Source organism: Oncorhynchus mykiss, chromosome 6 (genome assembly GCF_057628025.1).
Source record: "Oncorhynchus mykiss isolate SJ-2025 chromosome 6, ASM5762802v1, whole genome shotgun sequence".
In the NCBI taxonomy this organism is placed as follows: domain Eukaryota; kingdom Metazoa; phylum Chordata; class Actinopteri; order Salmoniformes; family Salmonidae; genus Oncorhynchus; species Oncorhynchus mykiss.
Window position 1 is genome coordinate 47,509,140 of NC_143027.1, and position 25,861 is coordinate 47,535,000.

Genomic DNA, 25,861 nt, shown 5'->3' on the forward strand with positions numbered 1-25,861 from the left:
CTTCCTGCTTTTGATATTTTTACATTTGGTCATAATCACTCCCAGACACACCTGGCTAATTTGATGGGTCATGTAATAGTATTTTGTTCAGACATATAGCTAGCTACTATGCAAGTAACCATTTCAGTGTTCTCTTTGCATCTTCTGTGCATGTGACAAATAAACATACATTTTATTTGATATAGTGTGTGTTTACCACATGGCCTCAAATGTGAATTCTTAAAGAGGCTAAGGCTTAAGAGCGTGTGAGCGATGCAAGAATGGGTGTAGAAAAAGAGCTCTCCAGTAGGTGTCCCAAAACTGTCAAGGGCCATTTCTCAAAAGTGGGTTTATCAACTTTCAAATCAGAATTACTTTCAATTGCAGTGTACAACACACAATTCTATAGCTCTGAGTCTCTACTTTTATCCAATGTTAAAAACACACTTAAAAATGTTGCTACATAAGACTGAATCGAGGCAGTCAGTCACAAATGTGAAACCAGTCATATTTCTTTTTTAGGCAAGTCAGTTAAGAACAGATTCTTATTTACAATGATGGCCTACGTTAACTGGGTTAACTGCCTTGATCAGGGGCAGAACAACAGATTTTATCTTGTCAGCTCAGGGATACAATCTAGCAACCTTTTGGTTCCTGGCCCAATGCTCTAACCACTGGGCTACCTGCAGCCCCAAATGGCTGAAGCATATCAACAAAGCATATCAACAAAACACAGTATAGCACCAAACCTACCAAGTAGATTTATGATTTCTGGAATGTTTTAATTATAAGCCCGGCCTTTGCACTGTATTTTTTACAATTTGTATTGTGTTAAATATTAGCCACTATCGGTAGCTGCCGTCAGTTATACCCACACACATTTATAACTGTCACTGACTTTAGTGTTAGTTTCCTTATATTTTTGCATTTTTTCCATTACATCATAAGTTTACCTTTCTTTCCTATATCACGGTTGTGTGGTTGTTCCTGAAGGTTGCTAGCATTAGGGAAACATAGTTTTGATGTCTTCACTGTTATTCTACAATGTAGAAAATAGTAAAAATAAAGAAATACCCTTGAATGAGTAGGTGTGTCCAAACATTTGACTGGTACTGTATATCGCCCATATCGGTGGTCATTTTAGGTCGTACCGGTATGTCAAATTAGCTCAATCGACAACTTCTCAGTGTAACGGCGTCGGTGGATTGTGAGGACCAAAGCGCAGCGTGCTACTTGTTCATGTTATTTATTTCAACTGAACACTATCAAACAAAGAAACATAAAGCACAACCGAAACAGCTCCGTCAGGTGCAAAACACACTAAACAGAAAATAATCAACCACAAGTCAAGGGTGAAAACAGGCTGCCTAAGTATGGTTCTCAATCAGGGACAACGATTGACAGCTGCCTCTGATTGAGAACCATACCAGGCCAAACACAGAAATACCAAATCATAGAAACAAGAACATAGACTGCCCACCCAACTCACGCCCTGACCATACTAAAACAAAGACATCACAAAGGAACTAAGGTCAGAACTTGACAGTAACCCCCCCAAAGGTGCGGACTCCGGCCACAAAACCTGAACCTATAGGGGAGGGTCTGGTGGGCGTCTGTCCGCGGTGGCCGACCTGGCGCGGGACGTGGACCCCACTCCACCATAGTCTTTGCCCGCTTCCTTACCCGCCTCCGTGGCGACTTTAGAGCGGCGACCCTCCGGCAGCTCCTGACTGGTGGGCAGCTCTGGCAGGCGGGCGGGAGATGGGAGACTCTGGTAGCTCAGGACAGACGGGAGGACAGACGGGAGACTCCGGCAGATGGGAGACTCTGGCAGCTCAGCACAGACGGGAGACTCTGGCAGCTCAGGACAGACTGGAGACTCTGGCAGCTCAGGACAGACGGGAGACTCTGGCAGCTCAGCACAGACGGGAGACTCTGGCAGCTCAGGACAGACGGGAGACTCTGGCAGCTCAGGACAGACGGGAGACTCTGGCAGCTCAGGACAGACGGGAGACTCTGGCAGCTCAGGACAGACGGGAGACCCTGGCAGCTCAGGACAGACGGGAGACCCTGGCAGCTCAGGACAGGAGGGAGCACCTGGAGGAAGGAGACGGAGAGACAGCCTGGTGCGTGGGGCTGCCACCGAAGGCCTGGTGCGTGGAGGAGGCACCGGATAGACCGGACCGTGGAGGCGCACTGGAGGTCTCGAGCACCAAGCCTGCACAACCCTACCTGGCTGGATACTCCCCATCGCCAGGCCAGTGCGGCGAGGTGGAACAGACCGCACTGGGCTGTGATGGCGAACCGGGGACACTGTGCGTAGGGCTGGTGCCATGTACCCCGGCCCAAGGAGTCTCACTGGAGACCAGATGCGCTGAGCCGGCTTCATGGCACCTGGCTCGATGCCCTCTCTAGCCTGGCCGATACGAGGCGCTGCGATGTAACGCACCGGGCTATGCCTGAGCACCGGGGACACCGTGCGCCTCACGGCCTAACACGGTACCTGCCTCTCTCAACGGTAAGCACGGGGAGTTGGCTCAGGTCTCCTACCTGACTTAGCCACACTCCCCGTGTGCCCACCCCCCAATACATTTTTATTTCGCTGCCTCCAGCTCTGCCTTGGGGCGGCGATATTCCCCAGCCTGTGCCCAAGGTCTCTTGCCGTCTAATATCTGCTCCCAAGTCCAGTTCTCCAGGTATCGCTGCCTCTCGTCACCATGCTGCTTGGTCCTTTCTTGGTGGGAGATTCTGTAACGGTCGTCGGTGGAAGAAGGTGAGGAACAAAGCGCAGCGTGGTACTTGTTCATGTTATTTATTTAAACTGAACACTATCAAACAAAGAAACAAAAAATCTTATCTGTATTTTTTTAAACTGCACTGTTGGTTAGGGGCTCGTATGTAAGCATTTCACTGTAAGGTCTACTACACCTGTTGTATTCAGCGCATGTGACTAGTAAAATTTGATTTGATTTGAAATCTGTCTTCCGCATTTAACCCAACCCCTTTGAATGAGAACAGCCATAATCTACGGCCAAGTCATCGGAGCCCAGGGAACAGTTGTTGTGGGGTTTAACTGCCTTGTTCCAGGGCAGAACGACAGATTTATCCACCTTGGGGTTCAAACAGGAAACCTTTCGGTTACTGTCCCAACGCTCAAACCGCTAGGCTACCTGCCACCCTAATAGCAGTTAGCCTAACAAATACTGTAGGTGAGTACTCTTGAATTTTTATTTTTACAATTAAAATATTGGCCCAACACACAGTATCCAACATCCCTTCTATTCGTGTGACTTGTCCAGTGACCCTGTCCTTTTCCTCTCTCTCTCCAGCCCTCTGGACTACACTTATTAAGCTTGTGAATGGACAGAGAGGGTCTGGCAGCTGCCTTACGAAGGAGAGAGAGAGAGAGACACACACACACACACACACACACTAATGAGATGCACAGTGTCAATGGCCCTCCCTTTCTGAAGAGGGAAGAAGAAAAGGACTCTCTCTCTTTCTCACCCCTCTTCCGCTCCGCTCTGTCTTCTATGCCCTTCTCCCTCCCTCTCTCTCCATCTCCTGGCCTACTCCCCTGCTAGCCAAGGCTTTTGTTCAGACGCCAGATGATAACCCAAATGCCCCAGCGCAGCCTGCCTTTTCAGCCACGTTCACCAGTCTACCCTCGAGTCACAAGTCACCACAACTGGGCAGCTGAATGCATCACGTGACAACGGCAACCATGGCAGGATTTTGATGATGGCAGGGGTACTTGTAATTTTTGTGGACGTTGCAAGACAGGACTGTTCCATTGGTGATGAAAATATGTACGATTAGTTTGATGTGGGCCTGAGACACTTTTTTAAAAGTAGAAGATGTGTAGAGAGCAGCCTCTAAAATACTTTTCTTTCATGGTCAAGAAATTGATGCATGTCAACCTGTTCAGCCTTGTGAGGACACAGATGAACTTCGCTCAAGTTCTTAGCTACTTTAATAGCGCCCAAGCCCTCTGCAGGACAAGAAGAGAACTGCACGGCTGGTCTCATTTTTATCTCATCCAACTCTTTATGTACTGTACTTTATGTAAGATTATAAACTGGGTGGTTCAAGCCCTGAATGGTGATTGGCTGAAAGTTGTGGTATATCAGACTGTATACCATGTATACCTTTTCATTGCTCAAATTATTTTGGCAACCAGTTTATAATAGCAATTAAGGTACCACGGGGTTTGTGACATGTGGCCATATACCACACCCCCTCGGGCCTTATTGCTGAAAGATAACCTGATACAACATGTTTTGTGAATAAATAACATGAATAAAAAAGTAGGCTGGTTAAGTTTGAGTCTCTCTGCGGCTGGTTTCTCACTGAAGCTGCTCTATAGGGAGCAGAGGAGAAAGTCCTGACCTGGTCATCAGCTATGACAGCTCTATTCTAAAGACAATGGATCTTTTTGCCTGTTGGCTAATATAAGGAATCCGTTGAAAGTAGAGTTTTGATTTTGTCATTGCATTGGCGACTATCTGTTAAATTGATGAGTCATCCTATCATCCTTTATCGTAAAACATATTTTTTAAAATCAAAAATAACATTAATAATCTGATTTAATTGATAAATGTTAAGACAACATGTTATAAATTCAAAACTGTCGATACTACACCAGTGACCAGTGAAATATACTTGCTGGAGCGCGTGCTACGGGTGGGTGCTGCTATGGTGACCAGTGAGCTGAGATAAGGCGGGGCTTTACCTAGCAAAGACTTATAGATGACCTGGAGCCAGTGGGTTTGGCGGCGAATATGAAGAGAGGGCCAGCCAAAGAGAGCATACAGGTCGCAGTGGTGGGTAGTGTAGTATATGGGGCTTTGGTGACAAAACGGATGGCACTGTGATAGACTGCATCCAATTTGCTGAGTAGATGACATCGTCGATGTCAAGGATCGGTAGGATAGTCCGTTTTACGAAGGTTTGTTTGGCAGCATGAGTGAAGGATGCTTTGTTGCGAAATAGGAAGCCCATTCTAGATTTAATTTTGAATTGGAGATGCTTAATGTGAGTCTGGAAGCAGAGTTCACAGCCTTACCAGACACCTAGGTATTTGTAGATGTCCACATATTTTGAGTCAGAACAGTCCAGAGTAGTGATGCTGGACGGGCAGGCAGGTGCTGGTAGCGATTGGTTGAAGAGCATGCATTTAGTTTTACTTGTATTTAAGAGCAGTTGGAGGCCACATAAGGAGAGTTGTATGGTATTGAAGCTCGTCTGGACGTTAGTTAACACAGTGTCCAAAGAAGGGCCAGAAGTGTACAGAATGGTGTCGTCTGCATAGAGGTGGATCAGAGAATCACCAGCAGCAAGAGCGACATCATTGATGTATACAGAGAAAAGAGTCGGCCCGAGAATTGAACCCTGTGGCACCCCCATAGAGACTGCCAGGGGTCCGGACAACAGGCCCTCCGATTTGACACACTCAACTCTGTCTGAGAAGTAGTTGTTGAACCTGGCATGGCAGTCATTTGAGAAACCAAGGCTGTTGAGTCTGCCGATAAGAATGTGGTGATTGACAGAGTCAAACAAGGCAAAGTTCACACGATAAGGAGAGGTCGAACAGAGGGGCCTATTCACCAGCCCAGACCCCATCCGCACAACACGTGTGCAAACACACACATAGAGATAGAGGAGAGAAGAGAGAGAAAGACAGGGAGAGAGAGAAGAGGAAAGAGAGGGCAGTGAGGGTGGGTAGGCTTTGTCCTGACAAGCCCTCTTAGCGTAATAGAGAGAAAGAGGGAAAGAGAGAGACAGACAAGAGAGTGTTTTCTGTCTGTCTGTCTGTCTGTCTGTCTGTCTGTCTGTCTGTCTGTCTGTCTGTCTGTCTGTGTCTGTCTGTGTCTGTCTGTCTGTGTCTGTCTGTCTGTGTCTGTCTGTGTCTGTCTGTCTGTGTTTCCCAAGTCCCCTGTTAACAGTAAAAACCTTGAGGATTGCCTCTCTCACCCTTAGTCATGAAAGGGCCTAAGAGATAACACCACAAAGACAGATAACACCAAACAACCACAACAGGCCTTCCTTAGCATTGCCACATTTTGATGTTTTTATGTCGGTCACTGGGTGTGCTGTTATTTTCAGTCAGGCCACTCTTGTAAAATATCAATTATATCACAATGAGACTAACCTGGTAAAAATAAGGTAAAATAGATTGATTGTGCACTTTGTTGGACTTTTTCTAAAAAAAAATTACAAGGTGCAGAAAAACAACTATTTTATTGTAAGGTAAATAAAACATGTATTCAGATCTGAGCCTCTTTTGGACCCTGGCCTTAAGTGTTGGCTCAATTATTACCCCATTTCAAGGCTTCCTTGTCTAGCTAAAAATCTTGAATCCTTGGTAAATGTACAACTTTGCTATTTTTTATCTGAGAAATATATTTAGAATGTAAACCAGTTTAGGCTTGGGCAAAGCACTATTATAGCAATCACTTTAGTTTTTAATGATCTTGTCAGTGCTTTGGACACCACAATTAAATGTACCTATCACGCCCTGACCTTAGAGAGCCGTTTTATTTCTCTATTTGGTTAGGTCATGGTGTGATGTGGGGTGGGCATTCTATGTTCTATTTTCTATGTTTTGTATTTCTTTGTTTTGGCCGGGTATGGTTCTCAATCAGGGACAGCTGTCTATCGTTGTCTCTGATTGGGAACCATACTGAGGCAGCCCTTTTTCCCACCCGTCTTTGTGGGTAGTTAACTTTGTTTGTGGCACTAATGCCCTGTAAGCTTCACTGTAAGTTGTTTTTCGTTTGTTGGTGTCATTTATAAAAAATAAAGAAATGTACACTCACCACGCTGCACCTTGGTCTTCTTCCAGCAACGGCCATGACAGTACCGCTTTGTTTATGGACCTGTCAAAAGCTTTTGATACAGTTGATCATGCTACTTTATTGAATACGTTGTCCTGGATAGGCCTTAGCTCTGACGCCTGTTCATAGTTTCATGATTATCTTACTGACAGAACTTAGGCCACCGTGATTGATGGGGTTAAGTCTGCATTTGTTGATGTACATAAGGCTGATTTTGGGACCTATTCTCTAACCTATTTATAGAAACAACATTGGTCAGTCTGTTATAAATTGTAATCTTCATCTGTATGCAGAAGATACTATTATGTATGCTATTGCCATGACTGTTGATCTGCCTGTGTCAAAACTAAAGTCCGAATTTATGGCTATGCAGAAATCACTTGCTATTTTAAAACTTGTGTTTAATACAGACAAAACATGTTTTCAAACTGTCGTAAGAATGTTTCAGATGAACTACACGTTAACTCTTTAGATAGTTATCCAATCGAATGTGTGCCCACATAAAAAAAACTTAGGCATTTGGATTGATATGGATTTGACGTTTAAAACACATAAATGAGCTGGTTAAGAAGCTAAGATGTAAAGTTGGCTTTTTCTACAGAAACAGATGGTGCCTTTCCCTAAACAGTATGTACCAGATTATTCAGTCAACCTTTTAAAATGTTCTTGATTATGTTGAAATTATTTATCAAAGTGCAGCTGCTGCTACTCCTAAACCTTTGGATTCCATCCACCACAGTGCCCTTCATTTTGTTACAGCTGACAGTTTTGATACATTACTGCATCATGTATCAAATAGTTGGCTGGACTTCACTAAAGACCTGTAGATCTCGATACTTTTTGTTTACAAGGCCCTACTTCATAAACTTCTGTCTTATCTAACTTTGGTGTTGAAGTTTAGATACCCGAGTTGCCTAACCCGTTCACAGGAATGAGGTTCCTAGGGTCTCCACCAAGCTCCACATGTATATACTATATTTTATACCATATACTGCACCTTGTTAGATTTGTGTGTTAGGTAGTTGTTGGGGAATTGTTATATTACTTGTTAGATATTACTGCAATGTTGGAACTAGAAGCACAAGCATTTTGCTACACTCGCATTAACATCTGCTAACCATGTTAGATTTGATTTGATTTGATGCTAGGTACTGTGGGGAAAAAAAGTATTTATTCAGCCACCAACTGTGCAAGTTCTCCCACTTAAAAAGATGTTGGCTGACAATAATTGGCTTGCAATAATTTTTTCCCTTATAAGTTACTCATTATTGGGGCTTGTGAAGCATTAAATCTTGAAATCCTCTTACACCGTTAAAGCTAGAAACGGCATTCAAAAATGTAAATGTGCAGAGCTGTTTTACGGTTAGTTTAGTCATTTGGAGTCACCTTTTATTGTAAATAAGAATATCATGTTTTTTAAAAAATTATACATGAATGTGGATGCTACCATGATTACGGATAATCCTGAATGAATCGTGAATAATGATGAGTGAGAAAGTTACAGAAGCACAAATATCATACGCCCCCAAAACTGCCAACCTCCACTGTTATTGTAATGGTGAGAGGTTAGCATGTGTTGGGAGTATGCTATGTGATATTATTATTCACAATTCATTCAGGATATCCATAATCATGGTAGCGTCCACAATGTATAAGTGTTTAGAAATGTATTGTATTGTTATTTACAATAAAATTTACTCCAAAATGACACACTACATTATTTACCATTCAGATCTGAGCCTCTCATTATTTACCATTACCATGCAAATGCATTCAACAAATGTGTAGTCACAAGCTTGATGTAGTCATTGTGTGCTATTAATATGGGACCAAATAATTAACCTTTTACTACTTTAATACACATCTAAGTGAATTTGTCCCAATACTTTTGGTCACCTAAAATGCGGGGACTATGTACAAAAAGTTCTGTAATTTCTAAACGGTTCACTTGAAATGATTGAAAGTACCCTCAAATGAATGCTGACAGTCTACACTTTAACCTCATAGTCAACATCGTATCATTTGAAATCCAAAGCTGGAGTACCGAGCCAAAACAGAAAACATTTGTCACTGTCCCAATAATTTTGGAGCTCACTATATGTATAAATGATTTATAATAAATTATGTATAATAAGTCTTGGTGATTCAATAGCTTAGTTAATCATTACATGACTGTCTATGACTGTCTAAACACTGTCTATGTTTTGCGCAGTCTGGCAGTAACCCAGGACTTTCAGAGGCAGAGGATCTCCCTTTCGGCTTTTGCTGACCACAACTGCATGTAAGTTGTTCTACATCATTATAATTATGTGTCTGCATTGCATTTGTGACCGCCCAGTGGATTAAAGCTGAGACACAGAGCTACAAAATGGTATATCATACACTGGTATATCATACACTGGTATATCATACACCGCATTTTTTTGAAAATGGGAAAGTAATTCTTCTTTGAAAGTTGATGAACTTCTAACCTCAATTTTGAGAAAATGTCCTTTGAATGTTTTGGTAGTACCAAAGGAGAGATCTCACCCTCTTAAGCCAGCCACACCCATCTCTTTAAGGATTCACATGTGAGGTCATGTGCTAAACAATGAGTAGTGTAGTAAAGATGAAGACTAAAAGTGGTAAAAGTAATACCCTGCAATAAGGGAAAAAATCCAGGTTAACAGAACATGTCCAGAAAAATACATTTCATAAATATTAGACGCTTATCCAGACACTAAATTGATGAGTCATGTGAAAGAAATGCTATAACCCCCAGCCACATCTTGCTAAGTGGATGGGTCTCTACAGAAGGTGTAAACGGTACAGTGAAATGGTTACTTGCATAGTAGAAATATTAGAAATAGATAGGTAATGTGAAAGAAGTGCTATAATCCCCCGCCACATCTTGCTAAGTGGATGGTCTCTACAGAAGGTGTGAACAGTACAGTGAAATGGTTACTTGCACAGTAGAAATATTAGAAATAGATAGTGTCAATGTGAATAAAATAATATACAGTATGTACAAGAACAATATCAATATCAGTGATAGATGAGGTAGTTCTATGCATACAATCAGGGGTCAAGTGGCTAAGCAGTGGCTTGTCCATAGCCTCTGTCGCAAAACTCCCTGATCTTCTCAAAAGGTTAAGTTTGTCTGTGTCCAGTCCAGGTGGTGCTTGTACAGGCAGACCATCTATGGGAGGAAGGATGTCACCGTTGTGCAGCAGCTGAAACCTGGTCCCGACTGAGTCCGACAGGTCCTTGACGACAACAACACCAGGCTCCAAAACATCAAAGCTGTAAAACAGGAAATAACAAAAACAAATTGAGAAGAGGTTACAACCTTGCACAACATCAATTCACACCCCAAGTTTAAAAAATAAATACAAATCTCATACAATGCAATGAAGATGATATTCACCTGAAGTGCTGGTACTGGTTGATCTGTGGCAGCGGCCTGAAGTACGGAGTCAGGTGTTGTTGCCAGCCATAGCTTTCCACCAGCACCGTACCATCCTCCAGTCCAACCAGCTGTGGGATGTTGACCACTGTTACAGTGCTGTCCATCACAAAACCAGCAATCTCAGACAAAGTGACAATCATGTTGGAAGTCAATGAAATAATCAAAACGTGTTGTTTATGCTCCACATACTAAGTGTTGTCATCGATTCCTTGTAGAGACGCCACACTGCTGCTTTTGTCACATGGGATGACAGCAGCTTTCCACCAAAGTGTTTGTGTCCTGAGTGGCGTCCTGGTAATACTATTGCATTATCCTCTGCATAGTTGTTGATGAAGTTCACCACTCTCTGCTGGTCCTCATGCTTTAGGAGTAACCTGTGCTTGCTTGGGCCAGCTCTCTTTTTGATGGGAGGCATTAGACCATTCTCCTTGAATGACTGGTGTAGGAGAGTCAGGTGTGTTCTGCTGATGCTGAAAGACAAATTCCAGACACAAATATTTCAGCATTATTATACAAAAGATAGCCGTAATCACCGTCAGACACACTTGGCTAACTTGATGGGTTGTCAGCTAGCTAGCTAATAGTAAGCTTTAACTTGGGGTCTTTTGTTTAGACATGTAGCTAGCTAGCTAGCTAAAAAATGAACCATAATCCCAATCCATAGAGTACTAGCAATACAAACCGATTGTCATAGTTAGTTAACCAAAGTTAGCTAGCTAACATTAGGCTATAACTAGCAATGTGAAATTGCAGGATGACATTACTACACACAGATCATAAACGTAATGTTAGCTAGCGAGCCAACCATCTAACTTCAGCTCGTTAGCCAACAGTAAGCTTTACTTGGGGTCTATTGTTTAGACATTCCAGCTAGCACAGTGGATCTGGGCTGATTCCGGCTGAGAGTTGGGGCACTCGGCTGAGAGTTAGATTCGGCTGATGTCATGTGGCCCAAGTCTTAGGCAGTATTACTTATGGCTAAAATGCAGGGATTGAGCTCGGGCTGATTCCGGTGAGAGTTATCTGGCCCAAATGTATTACTTGGGGCTCGGGCCTATTCCGGTGTGAGTTATCTGTCCCAACTGTTTTACTTGGGGCTCGGGCCGATTAAAGCTACTTTCTGGCAGATGATTACACGGGCTGCTTTATATAATTAACATTTCATTATTTATTTATTATTCCATATTTTCTCAATGTTTCTGTGATCAAAAAATACAATTAACATTTAAATTAAATTCTTTAACCTGATTAAGTAGTGTAGTATTTTGATACTTTGTGCAAGGCAATTGATAAGCATTAAACACTTTGTGGAGTGGCGCTGCGGTCCAAGACACTAAATCGCACTGCGTTACTTCAGATGCTGGTTCGATACCCATGCCAGCAGCGACCGTGTGTCACGACTTCCATCGAAGGTGGCTCTTCTCCCTGTTCGCTCGGCGGTCGTCATTGCCGGTCTACTAGCTGCAACCGATTATTTTTTCCTTTTCTTTTGGTTATGTCTGTTTTGTGTTTCACCTGGTTTCATTTTGGTTAATTAGGGGGGATACTTCATTGACATTTCCCTAGGGTTTTTTTTGTGCAGGATTGTTTTCGTTTGAACTATCAGTGAGTTTGGGTTTCGTTTTATTAGCTCATGTTTTACAGGTGTTTTTCCCTGGACTGTGTCCTGTTGTTTTTTGAGCTAGTTTAATAAAACACCCTTTTCTTGGAACTTGTTTCTCCTGCGCCTGACTCCACACCCACATCTCCTTGGGGAGATCTGACACCGTGAGACCCATTAATTGGCCCAGCGTTGTCCAAGTGTTTTCTCTGAAAATTTTTGGGGGGGTGGATGGGTATAATTGTACGGCTAAAATGTATAATAGTAATATTTAAAGTGACTAAATCAGGTCATTTTGTATACATTTAATACATTTGCATCGGACCGCTTCTGGGGGAATTCTGGTCAGATGCCAGCAAGGTTGGCTGAATTTCGGTTGACGGAAACGGCCCAATGCTAAACAATTAACCAATTAACCATAATCCCACTCCATAGAGTACTAGCAATACAAACCGATTGTCATAGCTAGCTAAAGTTAACCAAATAGGTTCAATGTTAGCTAGTTAGCTAGCTAACATTAGGCTATAACTAGCAATGTGAAATGGCATTCTGAGAACATTACTACACACAGATCATAAACGTAATGTTAGCTAGCGAGCCAGCCATCTAACATCAGCTAGCTAGCTAACAGTATGCTTTAACTTGCAATGAAAACAACTTTCTGACAAAATTAGAAACGTATAATATCAAACTGTAGCTAGACTCTTACCCGAATACATGGATGAATGCTTCACGGCAGACTGCAACCCCTTTCATTAAATAAGACATCCTGTGTTGTTTCCGTTTTGTTTGTACAGCTTGCTTGACCCATTGTGTCAAGTCACTCTGGTTCACACTGACCGTGTGCAAAGCCATAAGAATCATCTTAAGCTTTAGCCTCCACCCAAACTCTGACCATTTTACTCCCCCTAGCAGAGACAGGCTATTTTCATGTTATCTTGAGCCTTGGTGACTGTAACTGTGCACCTGGCAACAGTTGCATTACTATTTTTTGCCTACGTTTACTAATATTCAACTGGTGTTGAGCATTCATAAATTAATCAGTTATTCTGCGCTCTGGCACATTCAGACGCTCTGAAACAGTTGTTGCAGTGATATTCTATTGAAATGGATACTTGCATAGTGAAGTTTTACTACGCGATACATAAAAAAAAGCAGTGTTAGACAGGATTACCTACACATACTGACCAGATCAAATAGACAGACTCGAACTATATGGCCAACCAATCCAAATTCATTTCTTGGCATGTCCAGCCCACTCATTATCTCAGCCAATCATGGCTAGCGGGAAGGTTGCTGGCCTTTTCTGTGTTTTAACCAACTAGGCCCATCATTTAACAATTTTATTTGTATTTACAGATGGCATAAACATTTGTTATTAAGGCACATGGAAGTTTCCATGTTCGAGAAGATTTGTATATAATACCCACCAACAATAACTGTAACTCTTGAACTGTTCAAACTAGAGAGACACCAAGCCAATTTTCACATGTTCAGGCTTTCCTATTCAATCAAACAACCAATCAATAATTTTTTTCATCACTACGTTTTCAACTATAACCAGTCAACACCATTACTACTACAGACACTACCACCACTACTATAACTTATTTCAAAACCATACATACTTTAAAACTAGCAACCACACCCCATTTTTTTCAGGAAATGTACTTTGCAGTGATCATTGTTAGCCTAAAGAGGTTATTTCTTAGATATAACTACAGCTAGCTATCAGTAGATCTACATATGAACCTATTCTACATAGTTCTTCAACTACCACAAAAATACCTTTACAGAGCTGTCATTACTAGATGCACTTGAAAATAAAAGAGAGCCACACACTCTAGGAGCTCAGATGCAAAAATGTAATTACCAACGTTTCGACAGCCAAGCTGTCTTCATCAGGGTATATTACTAGATGCACAATCATAATTCTCTCCCAAAATAATAGCCTAAAATGCTATAATCATTACATCATCATTCAACTAAAACCAAACTTAATTTACATTAAACATTTTAGTAAATTGTGCATCTAATTATCTGAAACCCACAGCATGAATGATTCAGAGTTGCTTTGCTTTGTTCACGTTATCCTGTCTTTTATTCCCCTCTTCCAACAGAAGATCACTTTGTCCTATGTCTTTCTTCTTTCAGTTTTCATAAGCAACAACAATAGTCTATCAAAGTATTCAGACCAATTATTTTACCTTGACTAGAATTAACTGCTTTGCTTTAAACTTCTTTCATTACCACAAAAAATAATTTTAAATAGCTAAAGATAACCCCACAACTTTACTGGTAAAGTTACCATCTAGTTACACCACACTATCATGTTCTCATCAGTCATTGTACCAGAATCAAAAACCAGCATGAGTGATTATCTATACAGACCAATGTGTTGTTTTATGTTTGTGGAAGGCATTAGTTTACACGTTAGTGTATGGTATAATGTGATCATACAACTTAATCTATTACAGTAACGTAAAGCTAATGGACAAGCTTCAACGCTGAAGATCCCCCAATACCACATGTCCTTCAGGATGCCATAAAACACACACACACACACGCTGAACTCAATGGGGGTCTTGTGACACACTCACTCTCCTTGAACTGGTGGATAAAGGCATGTATGCCAACCATGTGCTACACAATAATTAACTCTTCTCCAAGGCGTTGCAGCCATTAAAACAGTGTGTATAGAGCGAGGGCATGGTGAAAGGGCTGCTTGTCCAGAGGTCCCAGCAGACAGTCAGGCCTATTGATGAGTCCTGGGCTTAATCAGGGAATAGCTGGAGCACAGCTGTGAATAGTAATGTTTATGCTTTTGCGGACAGAGTGGAAAGGAAACCGATGCCACACAAAAGCCTGCCCTGTCACCTTTGCCACTGCTGTTTTCAAAAATCTATATTTTTGCCTCAAAAACTTACCATTTTCACACTGAGATTGAGGTGACTTTGTTGTTTTTTGTTACAGTATGATGATGATTTATTTATACACTCCCCTACATATGTATTTGGACAGTGAAGCTAAAAAAAATAATCCAGCATTTTAGATTTGAGATCAAGAGTTTCATATGAGGCAAAATGGCAGCCTTTATTTGAGGTTATTTTCGTGCATATCTGTTTTACCGTTTACAAATAACTCACTTTATAGTGTATTCAATTATTCAGTAGTGAATGGTGAATAATGCATTGTCATTTTGGAGGCACTTTATGTTTAAAAAAAATTGAAAATATATGTACCCCCTTTTTCTCCCCAATTTGGATCTTGTCTCATCACTGCAACTCCCTAACGGGCTCGGGAGACAAAGGTCGAGCCATGCATCCTCCGAAACATGACCCGCCAAACCGCACTTCTTAGCACCCGCCCACTTAACCCGGAAGCCATCCACACCAATATGTCGGAGGAAACACAGTTCAACTGATGACCGATGTCAGCCTGCGGGCATCCGGCCTACCACAAGGAGTCGCTAGAGCGCGATGAGCCAAGGACAGCCAATTCCCTCTGCCCAAACCCTCCCCTAACCCGGACGACGCTGGGCCAAATTGTACCCCACCCCATGGGACTCCCGATCACAGCCGGGTTGTGATACAGCCCGGGATTAAACCCAGGTCTGTAGTGATGCCTCTAGCACTGTGATGCAGTGCCTTAGACCGCAGCTCCACTCGGGAGGCCCTTGGAGTCACTTTTACTGTAAGTAAGGATAGTGGATGTTTCTGAACACTACATTCATGTGGATGCTACCATGATTATAGATGATCATGAATGAATTGTGAATAATTATGAGTGAGAAAGTTAGCCTCTCCAGTTGGTAATGGTGAGTGGTTAGTATGTTTTGGTCGTCTCTGTAACCTTCTCACTCATCATTATTAATTCATGACTTGTCTTAATCATGACATTATCAGAAATATCTTACCTACTCACTTAGAAAGAGAATTACTCCAGTCATCATTCACCATTCAGTTCCTACTGGGCCAAACATAACCCAACACTCAACCGCAAATCACAAGCTTGATGTAGTTATTGCGTGTTAGGCAGGGGTGCTACTTTCACGGGGGATGGGGGAGACATGACCACCCGACATTCTAAAATTGCACTTTTGTCCCCCCCAGTTTATCATTGCACTGTGATACAAAAAAAAGCAGCATCAGCGTGCTTTAGGACCATGCAGACACCTCAGAGCGGTCAAGTAGGCTGTTTGGCGGTTTCAGCAGGCTGGATTTAGGACCATGCGGACACCACAGAGTGTGCGGACAGGCTGTATGAAGGCAAAGCTTGTGACCAGCACGGAGCTGCTGTCTCTGTGTGTTGCACTTTTTCCCCAGAGTTGTAAAAGCAAGCAGAGCATAAACTGTCTACTCTTTATTTGACTGATGTTGCTGGCAAGGTAACTGCTGTCTAACTTAAAAAAAGATATACTTTTTATTCCCAGTGCTGAGCTAGCAGTGTAACTGACATATAACGTTTGCTAATGTTTCATCCCCTCTCAGAAGTTCTGTCTGAAGAGAATGAACTAGCAAGCTATAGATCGGAACCACAGCCAGTCCAGCTCAAGCCTATAGAAACTATCTGTCAGAAAGCAGTATGTAAAAGCAATTGTATGTATGAAAATTATTTGTAGCCTTTTTGTCCTGTTTTAATAGAAGTACATTAACTTGGCCAATTTTTGCCAGTTAATGTACCATTAGAGCTAACCAAAAGTTTGCTCACGTTAGCAAGCTAGAGCACAAACTTAAGGTTTTATTTTTGCCTCAATCACACTAGATCTACGAAACCAGCAGACAAAATATTTTTTTGACAGTGCAATGTGAGTTTTTTTGACAGTGCAATGTGAGTTTTTATTAGTCAGTATAGCAATGTAGCATCATTGATCTGTCAGTTTCCCTAGCTTTTCACACTGACACAGTATAAACAACTATAGACTACACTGTCATGGGGAAGAGTCAGTACACAACACAACATTGATGATTATGAATGGACAGAGTTATATTTGAATGCCCAGTCATGGTCATCTAATCTCTGTTATAAATTACTGCAGTTTAATACCATCCATAGAACATCCTATATGCCAGTGAAAATGAATATCTGCTGGAAGTGTAAAACAAAAAAGGGGACATATTTGCATATGTTATAATCTGGCAAAGAGTTTGTTATTTTATTTCAGAATGTCTACAGATTCTCCATGTTTTTAGTTAAATTAAGGTTAAATAAAAATGTTGTTTGCTTGGAAATGTTGATTCTGGGGACAGTTACAGTGGGGCAAAAAAAGTATTTAGTCAGCCACCAATTGTGCAAGTTCTCCAACTTAAAAAGATGAGAGAGGCCTGTAATTTTCATCATAGGTACACTTCAACTATGACAGACAAAATGCGATTTTTTTTCTTCAGAAAATCACATTGTAGGATTTTCAATGAATTTATTTGCAAATTATGGTGGAAAATAAGTATTTGGTCACCTACAAACAAGCAAGATTTCTGGCTCTCACAGACCGGCTCCTCTGTCCTCCACTCGTTACCTGTATTAATGGCACCTGTTTGAACTTGTTATCAGTATAAAAGACACCTGTCCACAACCTCAAACAGTCACACTCCAAACTCCACTATGGCCAAGCTCAAAGAGCTGTCAAAGGACACCAGAAACAAAATTGTAGACCTGCACCAGGCTGGGAAGACTGAATCTGCAATAGGTAAGCAGCTTGGTTTGAAGAAATCAACTGTGGGAGCAATTATAAGGAAATGGAAGATATACAAGACCACTGATAATCTCCCTCGATCTGGGGCTCCACGCAAGATCTCACCCTGTGGGGTCAAAATGATCACAAGAATGGTGAGCAAAAATCCCAGAACCACACAGTGAATGACCTGCAGAGAGCTGGGACCAAAGTAACAAAGCCTACCATCAGCAAGGGCATTGAAGATGAAACGTGGCTGGGTCTTTCAGCATGACAATGATCCCAAACACACCGCCCGGGCAACGAAGGAGTGGCTTCGTAAGAAGCATTTCACAGTCCTGGAGTGGCCTAGCCAGTCTCCAGATCTCAACCCCATAGAAAATATTTGGAGGGAGTTGAAAGTCCGTGTTGCCCAGCAACAGCCCCAAAAGATCACTGCTCTAGAGGAGATCTGCATGTAGGAATGGGCCAAAATACCAGCAACAGGGTGTGAAAACCTTGTGAAAACGTTTGACCTCTGTCATTGCCAACAAAGGGTATATAACAAAATATTGAGATAAACTTTTGTTATTGACCAAATACTTATTTTCCACCATCATTTGCAAATAAATTCATTAAAAATCTTACAATGTGATTTTCTGGATTTTTTTTCCCTCATTTTGTCTGTCATAGTTGAAGTGTACCTATGATTAAAATTACAGGCCTCTCTCATCTTTTTAAGTGGGAGAACTTGCACAATTGGTGGCTGACTAAATACTTTTTTGCCACACTGTACATTTACAACTGCTAAAAAAATAAATTGCAATTAATTAGGTGGTGGTTATCTTCCTACAATGTCACAATGGATGGCGGAAATGTCAAGTTATGTATCACAAAATATGATTTATTACAAGATTAATGGTATACTGTGCAACTTTCATAAGCTTTGGGTGGCTTACTATATATGGAATATTGTATGACAAAAGGGGTCTGTATTGAAAACATTTTTAGTCGAGCAGTCGCAAATTGATTATGATTTTTCATGGCACACGAGACACCTGTGTGATTTGCGCCTGTCTCAGTGAACTAATCCATTGAGGATGCCACAGCCCAAGAATATGGGGATTGTGGTTCAGTTGCACAATGCACGTCTCTCCAGAATGCTCTCTCTCTTGCCATTTCATGGGCATTCATTGTTTCATAACTTAATTATGTGGTTATTGGTACCCTTCGTGCCAGTTATGATTTTGATATGGGCATTTTCATGGAACAGTTTAATTTAATTTATAATAGTCTCTGAACCTTAAAATCATTATATGTGGTTATTCTAAATGAAATTATACAAATCTAAGAGTAACTTGTATTGCCATTGCCAACAAGGTAATAATACTCTACAGTACATAAAGCCAACACATAAAAACATTGCAGCCTGCAGGTAGAAAATATCCTGATGAAAATAAATAGCCTTTACAAAAACATTATGATGGTCTGTGTGTAACGGATGTGAAATAGCTAGCTAGTTAGCGGTGGTGCACACTAAATAGCATTTCAATCAGTGACGTCACTTGCTCTGAGACCTTGAAGTAGTGGTTCCCCTTGCTCTGCAAGGCTTTTGTGGAGCGATGGGTAACGATGCTTCGAGGGTGACTGTTGTTGATGTGTGCAGAGGGTCCCTGGTTTGAGCCCGGGTATGGGCGAGGGGACGGTCTAAAATTATACTGTTACATTGATGCTGTTGACCCGGATCACTGGTTTCTGCGGAAAAGGAGGAGGTCAAAAGGGGGGTGAGTGTAACGGATGTGAAATAGCTAGCTAGTTAGCGGTGGTGCACACTAAATAGCGTTTCAATCAGTGACGTCACTTGCTCTGAGACCTTGAAGTAGTAGTTCCCCTTGCTCGGCTTTTGTGGAGCGATGGGTAACGATGCTTCGTGGGTGACTGTTGTTGATGTGTGCAGAGGGTCCCTGGTTCGCGAGGGGACGGTCTAAAGTTATACTGTTACATGTGTCCCACCTTTTTTTTCAGGTAAAGTGACCAATTTATGGTACTAACATAATGCAACATTGACAAATCGCTCTGCAATGGTAAAGTGTAGGCCTAGTACCCTCTAAAACCACTATAGCTCATAGTGAAAAACCACAACACACGTAGTCTAGTGTACCCTCTTAAACCTTGAGACCTAGATAGGGTATGGTGAGACGAATGCATGGAGTCTGAAACCTTACAGATTTAAAATAGTTAGTTTATCTGGTGCTTCTCTTCAATACAGTTTTCAGTTGTCTCTCTCTCTCTCATTCAACTGACTTGGCTACTTTAATAAAATTCTAAATAATCAACTAACTAAAAAAATATTTGTAAAAAGGTATTAGTTATCATCTTATCTCATAGACACATTTTCATCATGTAATTCTCAACAGATCTCTGAAAACAGCAAGTTACAATGTTTCCCTTTCATTATACTCTGTGTTAACGTTTGTTGGTCCTGTCGCCATGACTATGACTGGCTCTCATCAAGCTGCCCAATCAAGAAGATACTTCAAACTGTAACCAGTGCCTGCAACCTGGATCCGGTTATCAATCAACCTAACAGTTACAAACAGCACAGGAATGAAATCATCAACATGTTTTGACACATCTTTACCAACGCTGCAGATATTTGCTTTAAATCCATGGGATGTAGTGATCACAATATATTAGCCATATCTAGGAAAACCAAAGTTCCAAAGGCTCGGCCTAATATAGTGTATAAGAGGTCATAGAACACGTTTTGTTGTGATTTATATGTTGATGATGTAAAGAATATTTGTTGGTGTGTAATGAGAAGCAACCAGACGCTGCACTTGACACATTTCTGAAATTGCTTATTCTAGTTACAAATGAGCATGCACCCATTAAGAAAATTATTGTTAAAACTGTTAAATCCCCTTGGATTGATGAGGAATTGAAAAAAATTATGGTTGAAAGGGATGAGGCAAAAGCAGTGGTGGAAAAAGTACTCAATTGTCATACAGAGTACAGAGGACAAAGAGCCGGATGCCTGGTCAGGACCCGGAGAAGGCGACTGGGAAAGCTGCCGTTACCGTCAATACTACTCGCCAACGTGCATTCATTGGACAATAAACTAGACGAGGTACGATCACGAATATCCTACTTAAGGGACATCAAAACTGTAATATCCTATGTTTCACGGAATCGTGTCTGAATGATGACATGGATATTCAGCTAGCGAGATATACGCTGCACCGGCAAGATAGCTGCACAGGGCGTGACAGAACTAAAAGTAAAAGTTGGCAAAAGTATAAGTAGTAAAGTAAAGTACAGATACCCCAAAAAACTACTTAAGTAGTTTCATTTAACATTTTTGGGATAGGGGGCAGCATTTTCACTTTTGGATGAATAGCGTTCCCAGAGTGAACTGCCTCCTATTCTGTCCCAGATGCTAATATATGCATATTATTATTAATATTGGATAGAAAACACTCTGAAGTTTCTAAAACTGTTTGAATGATGTCTGTGAGTTTAACAGAACTCATATGGTAGGCGAAAACCTGAGAAAAATCAAACCAGGAAGTGGGACATCTGAGGTTTGTAGTTTTTCAAAGCTTGACCTACCGGATACACATTGAGAAATGGATGAGATTGTACTTCCTAGGGCTTCCACTAGATGTCAACCGTCTTAAGAAACTGGTTTGAGGAATGTACTATAAAGGAGGGGCTCATGAGACCTCTTTGAGTCAGTGGTCTGGCAGAGAGCCTTGGTCTCATGACGCGCGCTCCCAACAGGGTTACCTCTCGTTCCAGTGCTTTTCTGAAGACAAAGGAATTCTCCGGTTGGAACATCATTGATGTTTTATGTTAAAAACATCCTAACTATTGATTCCATACATCGTTTGACATGTTTCTAAAGGACTGCAATGGAAATTTTCGAGTTTTTGTCTGGATGAAGTGCCTGCGCCTCATGAAGATGAGAATCACCAGCAGCAAGAGCGACATCATTGATGCATACAGAGAAAAGAGTCGGCCCGAGGTTTGAACCCTGTGGCACCCCCATAGAGACTGCCAACAGAGACTGGACAACAGGCTCTCCAATTTGACACACTGAACTCTGTCAGATAAGTAGTTGGTGAACCAGGCTAGGCAGTAATTTGAGAAACCAAGGCTGTTGAGTCTGCCGATAAGAATACAGTGATTGACAGAGTCGAATGCCTTGGCCATTCCAATGAATTCAGCTGCACAGTATTGTCTCTTATCGACAATGGTGGTTATGATATTGTTTAGGACTTGTGGCTGAGGTGCACCCGGGACCAGCTCAGAAACCAGATTGCACAGCGGAGAAGGTACAGTGGGATTCGAAATGGTCGGTGATCTGTTTGTTAACCTGTTGTGGCTGCAATCCCCCAATCGGGATAAGTGTCATCAACAACCGCTGAATAGCATATCGCTACATACAATAAATATTACTATAAATATTTATATTCATAAAATCACAAGTGTAATATAGGAAAACGCAGTTTAGTCTTTTGTTAATCTACCTGTCGTGTCAGATTTTGAAATTATGCTTTACAGCGAAAGCAATCCAAGCGTTTGTGTAAGTTTATCGATCGCACAATAAAACATTAAGTACACTTAGCATCAGGTAGCTTGGTCACGAAAATCAGAAAAGCAATCAAATTAATAATTTACCTTTGATGATCTTCGGATGTTTTCACTCACGAGACTCCCAGTTACACAACAAATATTCCATTTGTTTCATAATGATGATTTCTAAATCCAAAATACCTCCGTTTGTTTGTCGCGTTATTTTCAGAAATCCACAGGAAAGAGCGGTCACGACAACGCAGACGAAAATTCCAAATAGTTTCCATTATGTCCACAGAAACATGTCAAACGTTTTTTATAATCAAATCCTCAGGTTGTTTTTAAAATATATAATCGATAATATATCAACCGCAAATGTCTTTTACAGTAGGGGAGGGGAAAACAATGGCTGTCCAAATTCTGTTGCGCAAGCAAAACTCATGTGACCACTTGACGCGATGTTATCGTTCTGGCTCATTTTTCAAAATAAAATCCTGAAACTATGTCTGAAGACTGTTGACACCTTGAGGAAGCGATAGGAATCTGGTTCATATCCCTTTAAATGGAGCAAAGGGAGGCTATGGAACATGAAGTTTCCAAAATAGAAGCCTCTTCCTGCTTTGATTTTCCTCAGGGTTTCGCCTGCAATATCAGTTCTGTTATACTCAGACAATATTTTGACAGTTTTGGAAACTTTAGAGTGTTTTCTATCCAATACTAATAATAATATGCATATATTAGCAACTGAGACTCAGGAGCTGGCCGTTTACAATGGGCACCTTTTCATCCAAGCTACTCAAAACTGCCCCTGCAGCCATATGAAGTCAACTTGGCTTTCGAAGACCTTAGAAAGACAGGGTAGGATAGATATAGGTCTGTAGCAGTTTGGGTCTAGAGTGTCTCCCGTTTGAAGAGGGGATGACCACGGCAGCTTTCCAGTCTTTGGGGATCTCAGACGATACGCAAAGAGAGGTTGAACAGGCTAGTAATAGGGGTTGCACCAATTTCTGCAGATCATTTTTATAGGGGTCCAGAATTTGCAGCTCTTTCAGAACATCAGCTATCTGGATTTGGGTGAAGGAGAAATGGGGGAGGCTTGTGCAAGTTGCAGTGGGGGGTGCAGGGCTGTTGACCGGGGTCGGGGTAGCCAGGTGGAAGCATGGACAGTCGTAGAAAAATGCTTATTGAAATTCTCAATTATCGCGGATTTATCAGTGGTGACAGTGTTTCCTAGCCTCAGTGCAGTGAGCAGCTGGGAGGAGGTGCTCTTATTCTCCATGTACTTTACAGTGTCCCAGAACTTTTTGGAGTTTGTGCTACAGGATGCAGATTTCTGTATGAAAAGGCTAGCCTTTGCTTTCCTAACTACCTGTGTATATTGGCTCCTAACTTCCCTGAAAAGTTGCAAACCGCGGGGGCTATTTGATGCTAATGCGGTACGCCACAGGATGTTTGTGCTGGTCAAGGGCAGTCAGATCTGGAGTGAACCAAGGGCTATATCTGTTCCTGGTTCAACATTTTTTAAATAGGGCATGCTTATTTAAGATGGTGAGGAAAGCACTTTTAAAGAAGAACCAGGCGTCCTCTACTGACAGAATGGGGTAAATATCCTTCCAGGATATCCGGGCCAAGTCGATTAGAACGGCCTGCTCGCTGAAGTGTTTTAGGGAGCAGTGATGAGTGGTGGTCACTTAACCGCAGACCCATTACGGACACAGGTCGTGATCGCTGAGATCCTGTTTAAAGACAGCATAGGAGTATTTGGAGGACAGGTTGGTTAGGATGATATCTATGAGGGTGCCCGTGTTTACGGATTTGGTGTTGTACCTGGTGGGTTATTTGATCATTTGTGTGAGATTGAGAGCTTCATGCTTAGATTGTAGGATGGACGGGGGAGCACGAGCTCCGAAGATAGATGGGGGGCAATCAATTCGCATATGGTGTCCAGGGCACAGCTGGGGGCAGAAGGTGGTCTATAGCAGGCGGCAACGGTAAGAGACTTGTTTCTGGAGAGGTGGATTTTTAAAAGTAGAAGCTCAAAAAAAAAATGGGCACAGACCTGGATAGTAAGACAGAACTCTGCAGGCTAACTCTGCAGTAGATTGTAACTCCGTCCCCTTTGGCAGTTCTATCTTGTTGGAAAATGTTATAGTTAGGGATGGAAATGTCTTCCTAAGCCAGGATTCAGACACGGCTAGGACTTCCTGGTTGGCAGAGTGTGCTAGGGCAGTGAATAAAACAAACTTAGGGAGGAGGCTTCTAATGTTAATATGCATGAAACCAAGGCTTTACGGGAAATGGGAGTGGAGCTAGGCACTGCAGGGCCTTGATTCACCTCTACATCACCAGAGGAACAGAGGAGGAGTAGGATAAGAGTACAGCTAAAGGCTAAAATAACTGGTTGTCTAGCGCGTTCGGAACAGAGAGTAAAAGGAGCAGGTTTCTGGGCATGGTGGAATAGATTCAAGACATAATACACTGACAAAGGTATGGTAGGATGTGAATACAGTGGAGGTAAGCCTATGCATTGAGTGACGATGAGAGAGATATTGACTCTAGAAACATCATTTAAACCAGGCGAGGTCACCACATGTGTGGGAGGTGGAACTAAAGGGTTAACTAAGGCGTATTGAGCAGGGCTAGAGGCCCTACAGTGAAGTAAGGCAATAATTACTAACCAAAACAGCCATGGACAATGCATATTGACGTTAGGTTGCCGAGTTATCATAGGAGTCCAGTGAGTGGCTTCAGGCAGCTAGCGGGTCGTTTCTAGCAAGCTAGCAGAAGAGCCCTTGAGGGACGTCGTGACGGAAGAAAGTCTGTTGTGGCCCATGCAATTACATCGGCAGACGGATAAGTAGGGCTCCGTGTGGTAAACTAGGCCAATTGGCAAAATTGGTAAAGTGGCCAAAGAATTTGTCCAATGGGTCTCTTAACATCAACGGGGCTGTAGTGGAGCGGGTCGAGAGTTTCAAGTTCCTTGATGTCCACATCACCAACGAACTATCATGGTCCAAACACACCAAGACAGTCGTGAAGGGGGCACAACAAAACATTTGAACCCCTCAGGAGAATGAAAAGATTTGGCATGGGACCCCAGATCCTCAAAAGGTTCTACAGCTGCACAGTCAAGAGCTTCCTAACCGGTTGCTCCACCACCTGGTATGGCAACTGCTCGGCATCTGACCGTAAGGCACTGCAGAGGGTAGTGCGTACGGCGCAGTACCTTACTGCGGCCAAGCTTCCTGCCATCCTGGACATATACAATAGGCGTTGTCAGAGGAAAGCCACACCTTGGGCTTCAATATCTATTTTGCCGACTGGCTTGGACCCCCACCGACCTATCACGACTGGACAACTGACGTGATTCGCCTGAGGGGGTCTCTCAACTGGCTCCATCCACTGAATGCCCATCCGCTAGCCGCAGCCCGCTAGCTGTCTAGAGCACATCGGACTGTTAGCTTAATGGGGTTCTGTTTGGCCCCCCTTTTCCTGTAGTCCACGATCAGCTCCTTTGTCTTGCTCACGTTGAGGGAGAGGTTGTTGTCTTGGCACCACACTGACAGTTCTCAGACCTCATCCCTATAGGCTGTCTCATCGTTGTCGGTGATCAGGCCTACCACTGTTGTGTCATCAGAAAACGTAATGATGGTGTTGTAGTCGTGTTTGGCCACACAGCCGTGGGTGAACAGGGAGTTACAGGAGGTACACAACCCTGAGGGGCCCCAGTGTTGAGGATCAGCGTGGCAGATGTGTTGCTACCTACCCTC

General features: G+C 42.3%; 2 long non-coding RNA genes across 2 annotated transcripts in view; one reads left to right on the plus strand and one right to left on the minus strand.

Moving 5' to 3' along the window:
* Nucleotides 1–6,202: 6,202 nt before the first annotated feature.
* Nucleotides 6,203–25,861, minus strand: part of LOC149982875 (uncharacterized) — a 66,549-nt gene continuing 46,890 nt past the window's right edge. The window contains exons 2-3 of the long non-coding RNA XR_016496708.1: nt 10,222–10,733; nt 6,203–10,097 (exon numbers count right to left, since the gene is read on the minus strand). This is a non-coding gene — a long non-coding RNA (uncharacterized LOC149982875). The remainder of the gene's footprint in view (nt 10,098–10,221; nt 10,734–25,861) is intronic.
* Nucleotides 9,017–11,974, plus strand: LOC149982876 (uncharacterized). The gene is made up of 2 exons (XR_016496709.1): nt 9,017–9,096; nt 9,965–11,974. It is a non-coding gene; the product is annotated as an uncharacterized LOC149982876 (long non-coding RNA).